The sequence below is a fragment of the Arachis ipaensis genome, chromosome B07, assembly GCF_000816755.2.
Source record: "Arachis ipaensis cultivar K30076 chromosome B07, Araip1.1, whole genome shotgun sequence".
Lineage (NCBI taxonomy): Eukaryota > Viridiplantae > Streptophyta > Magnoliopsida > Fabales > Fabaceae > Arachis > Arachis ipaensis.
This window is the reverse complement of record NC_029791.2, coordinates 8,135,921-8,142,852: the sequence shown is the minus strand read 5'-3', so window position 1 is coordinate 8,142,852 and position 6,932 is coordinate 8,135,921. Positions and strand designations below refer to the sequence as shown.

General features: G+C 36.4%; 1 protein-coding gene and 1 long non-coding RNA gene across 4 annotated transcripts in view; both read left to right on the top strand.

Annotated features, from left to right (window-relative positions):
* The window catches only part of LOC107608908 (MLP-like protein 28), a 32,507-nt gene that overhangs the window by 12,255 nt on the left and 13,320 nt on the right, over positions 1-6,932 (top strand). The gene's annotated exons all lie outside the window — the stretch shown is intronic.
* Positions 3,203-3,916, top strand: LOC110264838. 3 transcript variants are annotated; one of them, XR_002351094.1, is made up of 4 exons: positions 3,203-3,378; positions 3,477-3,569; positions 3,644-3,749; positions 3,871-3,916. It is a non-coding gene; the product is annotated as an uncharacterized LOC110264838 (long non-coding RNA). The 3 variants fall into 3 exon arrangements; XR_002351095.1 differs by having other exon boundaries at positions 3,644-3,745; positions 3,876-3,900; XR_002351093.1 differs by lacking the exon at positions 3,871-3,916 and having other exon boundaries at positions 3,208-3,378; positions 3,644-3,768.

Here is a 6,932-nt window from a genome sequence, read left to right as displayed (position 1 = left end):
TTTAAACCACAATCCTCGTGGGATCGACCCTGACTCGCTCAGGTATTACTTGGACGATCCAGTGCACTTGCTGGTACAATAGTACGAAGGTGTGGGGTTCGTACGCACCAATAACTCAACATAATGTGGGAATAGAAGGCCAAAAGTACAAAATAACAAGCTCCTAACTCAGCCTGCGAAGCTAAGGCTGGTCGGAGAGTATTTACGAATATATATATATATATACATATCCTAAGACCCAAAATACATTGCCAAAACCCTAACTCTCCATAAACCTCTAAGAGGATCAAAATAAACAAGTCATTCGTAGAGAAAGCTAAGTATATATACATATGAACTATACAGCAAAAAGAAACCCAGATACCACTTTGCTTCAGAAGTCCAGACACCTAGCGAAGTGCCTCTCGACATGCATCTGAAACACAACAACATAGTATGGGGTGAGAACCAAGGGTTCTCAGCATGGTAAAGGTGCCACACATGTAAGATATAAGGTCTTGGGAATGCCAGAGACAATCCTAGAGCACCGACACTTAGATTATAAAGCTTAAATTACTAAACAGAAACCATAAAATGGGTAAGTATCTAGGGAATTCTAAACCCTAGTTTAACTTAATCTCAACCCTAAGCTTTCCACCTTTCCTCCGTTCCTCCATCTCTAGTGAGTTTACAAAGACAGACAAACAGACAAGTGCAAGCACAGGTAGGAAACAAGTAGTGCAAGTAGCAAATATAACAGTTAACATGATATATTCAATTAGGCAATCCCAAATAATGCATAGCAACCAAAACAAATAAAATGCACATGATGTATGCCTGTCCTATAGCTGATGAGGCTCATCTGTCAGTTATCAAGACAACCCGACAAGTCCGGTTTGCTAAACCTTTGGACTGTCTCCCGACGCGCATCCCCAAGAGTCTATACATAGTTTTTTATCAAATATATAAAATTTCTCAATGGGGGTTAACCTTCCTGGGAATTAAGAGTGCCCAGCCACATCTTACGTCGTAGGGTCAACAGAGTATCGAGTTTTGACCTGGAACACGTGGTGGCAAGCCACGATACTTTACACAGGAAAACTCGTATCTCAGATCAATTGAGTGTATAATGCCAAATAATGTTCATAATCATTGTAAATCTTTGCATAATCATATCATATGGGCCATAATATTATATACACTCCAAATATACTCATTTTCATATTTACTTCACCACTTCTCCTACTTTACTTCGCCCCCAAGTTACCTTAATTCCCTATCTCCATCTTACTACTAGAGCTCACACTATAATTTGAGGCTAAAATGATGAAAATAGAGGTTTAGAAGCTTGAAATTTGACTTAAAAATACAAAATCCATTTTTGCTAGAACAGGGGCCACGCGTACGCGTGGTCGTGCGAAAAGGCTTACTCACGTACGCATACTCCCTGCTCGCGTACGCGTGGATCCTAACCCGAAAGGGTTGGTCACGTCGCGAGCGACTGAATGCGTACGCAAATCCCAGGTCATGCGTACGCGTGAGCGTACGTCTTTCCAAAAATTTTGTTAAGTTGGAAAAACTGCAGAATTTGAAATTTTGACCCCCAAACTTCTGATGCACATAACTTTTTTGTTTTAAATCATTTTCCTTCTGTTCTTCAAATGGCGTAAACTTTACGGACCCAATTTTCATATAAAATAAATTTGAAATCATTTGGAGGTCCGGAAGCCAAGTTATGACTCACCGAAGTTCGGCTAAAAACCAATTTTCTCAAAAAGTTCAAACCTCACTTCCATCAAAATCAAGTTCAATATCCACTTCCTATACATATATTCAGCAGAACACATATCATAACATCTTCATACAACTCTACTATCCACTTACCAAATCACAACCCATCAAACGTCAATTATTTACCCATCCACACCCTAAGTTTCTTACCTCCATCAACATAATCATCAACAGTTTACCATACATACATATACAACCAATATCATCAATTTGCCAACAATATCCACACACCAAAGAATTATGGTTACCAACACATACATAACTTATATCATCAATCAACATCATTAATGCTAAGCTTCCAACCTACATAATCATTCCAACCTATCCTATGGTTCTCTAGCCTAAGTTTTCACGCGATATTATATATTAAATACGCGAAACCTAAACCATACCTTGGCCGATTTCCACGTATTGATCAAGGTAGAACACCAAAGACACACACACAGCCCCACATGTCCAAAATCACCAAGCCTTGGCACCAATCCTCCACCAAGCCTCCAATGTCCACAATTCAAGTTCCAAATATATATATATATATATATCATACGTACATACTTAAAATTCAGAATTTAACATACTAAAATCAAGAATTGGCTAAGTTTAGAGACTTCACCATACCCACAGATCAAGAGAGCCAAGTTCAATGAATTCCGCAAGCTAATTCGAACCTAGAGAACCAAAATCAACAAATTCTTCAACTTGGGCACTCACAATTTTTGAAAATTAAGGGGTAGCAGAACTGGGATGATAGAGTGGCTTACCTATGAAATTATTCTGGTAGATTCGTAGAGCTCGACGCGGTGTATGCGTGGCCGCAAATGGTGCGGCGATCGGAGCTCGGATGGAAAAGTTATGGTGGATTAAAGTGAAGGTTAGGGTTTGAGAAGCGTTCTCTTCCCCTCTTCAAATTTGCAGCATGAATCTCCTTTTGGGGAAGAAAGTGACGCTGAGTCTCTAATTAATGGGGGCTTGGTTGGGCCCATGGGTCCAGTTCAGGCCCAGTTTGACCGGTTTGGCCCGTTCGGCCCAATCTTGGGCCAAATTTTTGAAATTAGTGTCAAAATTCTCGTTTTGATGAGCTCTATTCTAATTTAACATAAAAATCACATTTTTAACTTTCCTTATTAAAATTTAATTTATTGACTAATTATTTACTAATTTAATGGGGTTTACACAACGAGAGATTGCAACCAGTTGGAAATGAAGCTGGTATACTGAGCGGCGTTCTCGGATTGTTAGGTTCTGACTACACCAAATTCCCAATATGCGAGAAAGACTGGAGAAAAGTTCGCTCCAAGGACAAGATCTATAACAAATGTGTAAAGCTAAAACGTTATATTCTTGTAGAGTTCAAGAATCTTAATTGGACACATACTAACAAATTAATTTTACTGGTGCAGGAAATATTATGAAGATAGTGGAGGAATTATCAAGTGTACAATATTAAAAATGCTAGGGAGGGCTTGGAAGGATACGAGGAACAGGTTGTACCATGAATATTACAAATCAGAATTGACTATTGAATAAAATATTGAAGGCCGCCCATCGGGAATTATTGCAGAGCATTGGAGATGGTATCTTGATTATCGCTATAGTGAAGACACAAAGGTAATATATATTTTTTTTCATGACAAAAAAAAGTCTATTGATGTTACATTTAGTCAAAAAATGGAGTCTTATAACTTTTACTTTTTATGGCATGATAGAAGAAGTGTAGGAAAAATGCTGTGAATCGATCGAAGCAGTTATATACTCACACTGGCGGATCGAAAAGCTTGGCAAGGTTCGTAGAAGAAGAGGTAATTTACATTCGACTCTCTTTTTGAACTTTCTATTCGTCTACCTATTCACTATTTATGCTATATTGTTACAGTTGGAACGACAAGGGCGTCCAGTTGGTAGAGGGGAGTTGTTGACCTTAACGCACAAACGACCTAATGGCTCCTATCTCCATGATGTAGCTCGGGCTATTGGTGTAAGTAATGTGTTGTGAATCACTAAGTTATTTTTCATAGGTTTTGTTTGTTAAAATTGTGTTGAAAGTCTATTCAATTAGTGATTAGCTAATAAATGCTTATGTTTGCTTATCTAACTGTGTAGGAAAGAATTGTGGAGATTGAGCAACATGATGAATCATGTAGACTGTCTCAGAATGATTCGCTTGCTGAAGCTCTTAGAAAGGAGCACTCGAGTAGAGTGCGTGGCATAGGTATCGGACCGACTTGTAGTCAAGTGTTCGGTACGAATTCACATCAGTCGGGCAATGGAACTCAAAGAGAGGAGACCCAAAGGGTGCTGCTTGAACTACAAGCAGAACTGGCGGCTGAGAAGACAAAAAGACAGGCAATGGAGAGTGCCTTGAGATGTCTAATTCAAGACAAGGTGGGAAGCTGCCACTAGACATGACTGCATGGATGAATTTACTGAAGGGACAGAGTATAGAAAGTAGAACTTAGGATTTGAAATTAATTTTTTAGTTAAATATACATTTTTTTTATTGTTGACTATGCAACTCTTAGTAAGGAATACACTTTATTGATATTTGGATAAATATATGAATATTTTTATCAATTTTGCTAATGTCGTTTACCCATCAATTTATTTTTTCAGTTACAAAATAATTAAGATTTCTAATATCAGGAAAAATTAAAAAAAAAAACAAAAAATAATACCTAGTACATTCAAATTAAAAAAGCGTTGATTGCCAGTGCAAAATATAGTATTTTTACGGCCATTTAGCCGGGCAAATAGCGGCGGTTACAAAATAGTCGAAAATAAATTGCGAATACATTTTTAAAAGAGGAATGCTACACATACAAGTCATTTTTGTTTACAAGTCTTACAAGTTGGGCCTAACACGCGCGTTAGAAGAAGAAGAAGAAGAAGAAGAAGAAGAAGAAGAAGAAGAAGAAGAAGAAGAAGAAGAAGAAGAAGAAGAAGAAGCAGAAGAAGAAGAAGAAGAAGAAGAAGAAGAAGAAGAAGAAGAAGCGTGAATATAAATGACTTGTATGATTTGTATGGAAAAGCGTTCTCTCTTTGCCTTCGATCTCCTTCTGTTCTTTTTCGATTTTCATGGTTTCTCACTACTAGAAAATTAGTTATTACAGACGGATATTTCCGACGAATTTTATCTCACGGAAATACAGACGGAATTTCAGAGGAATTTTTTGTCGGAAAATAAAAAAATAAATTAACATAAATTACAGACAGAAAAGAGAATTCGTCGATAATTCTGTCGGAAAAATTAATTTTTTTTGTTGAAAATGGTTACAGACGGATTTTTCGTCTGTAATTTAAAATTTTCCGTCGGAAATAATAACCTAAACCTACCCATTGCCCGAGCCCCATACCCAGCACACAAATCAAAGGAAATAAACACTGAACTTCTAACATGTGTCTGAAATAACAAACCCTAATTTCAATCCCAAATATTCTGATCGATCGAATTCCATGGCAAACCCTTCTTCATCTTCCTCCTCCTCGTCTCAATTCCCCTACTCCTCCGATCCCTCTTATTTTCCCACCCCCTTCCACCTTCAACAACCGCCTTACGCCCCACCCCTTCGTCCCCCTCCTCCCACCGTCGCCGCTGCCCCCGCTGCTGCCGCATACAGCTATCCTCCTCCACCGAAGAAGAAGAAGAAGAAGAAGAAGAAGAAGAAGAAGAGGAAGAGGAAGAGGAAGCACGGAAAAAAAAGAAGAAAAAGAGACACAAAAAAACGTGAAACGACGTGTTTATAAATGACTTGTATGACTTGTATGAAAAATCACTTGTATGTGGAGAATTACTCTTTTTAAAAATACAACGATCAACAAAATAGCAGTGGTTCAAAATGGCCGAAAAATACCATTGAGTTCAAGGTTGGCCAAATAGCGGCAGTTCTAAACCGTCGCTAAATCAACTGACGCTATTCAAAGGATTTCGCTGTGGTTGTGCCCGCGGTTCAGTGAAACTGCCGCAAAATCAAATCTCCATGTCCCATATTGCAACGGTTCTCGAAGCGTTGATAATTAATTTTGCAACGATTTAAAACTGCCGTTAATTCCTATAAAACCGCCACTAAATCTCATTTCTCTTGTAGTGATTCTTAAAGGAAAAGTTCGCCTCAATCCTCAATTTACATTCTTTCTTATCTATACAGAATGAATAATTCAAACATGGTCAGTCTACTTGAATACACAATATAATATGTGCATGAAAATTACACTTTTGTAATTTTGCTATTAAAAATAAAATATGCAATTTTCTTGTCTCTCTCCTCTCCTTAATTTTAAAAAAATAACAAAATAACAAATGAAATTAGTAAGAAAAATTAAACATTGATGATTAAAGTAAGGATGATATTAAAAAAATTTAAAGACATTATATTGACTAGTATATTAATAAGTATTAAAGTGTCTATTAATTTATATTTTTATTTATTAAATAAGTATAAAAATGACAAATACGGGATTAGTACAGATAGTAAACACGTCCCACTCTAAAAAAAATCTTGATTTCAAGTCTTCATAATTGCAAATATATGAATGATGAAGTGATTTTTTATTTTGATAAATAAAATAAATGTATTAATTATCGAATTAAATAATTTTAAAAGTTATTACTGAAATTCGTCTCCAAGTCATATTATGTTTACACTGTAAACGAGATAAAGTTATACGTATCTCGTTTATAATATAAACGAGATAAGACACGTAAACATCACACGTGTATATCTCGTTTATACTGTGAATGAAATACGTGTAACTTCATCTCGCTCACAGTGTAAACGAGATATGACTTAGAATCGGCTATATATATAACTCGTTTACAAAATTTGACCGAGCAACTTTTCAACTACTTTTTCTTCCCTTTTATCTCTTTTTGAGCATATAATCGATACTTACGATGATGGCGTGCGCAGCTAGTAACGACACTTCGCATTATGTTGGGGCAGCCGCTTTGCGGTTAGTTTAATTTTTTATTGTATTTTAAAAATTCTATATAGATAAATGTGTGTATATAACTATGGTTAGGGTAGTAATGAAGAAGTAGAATATAGCTTGTATAGTTAGTATGCAATAGATAACTTATAGACTTTTAGAATTTTCTTTTATTTCACTTGTCTTAAGTTGTTAGTAGATAATTATTAGTTTGGAATGTCATTTGATGTAGTTATTTT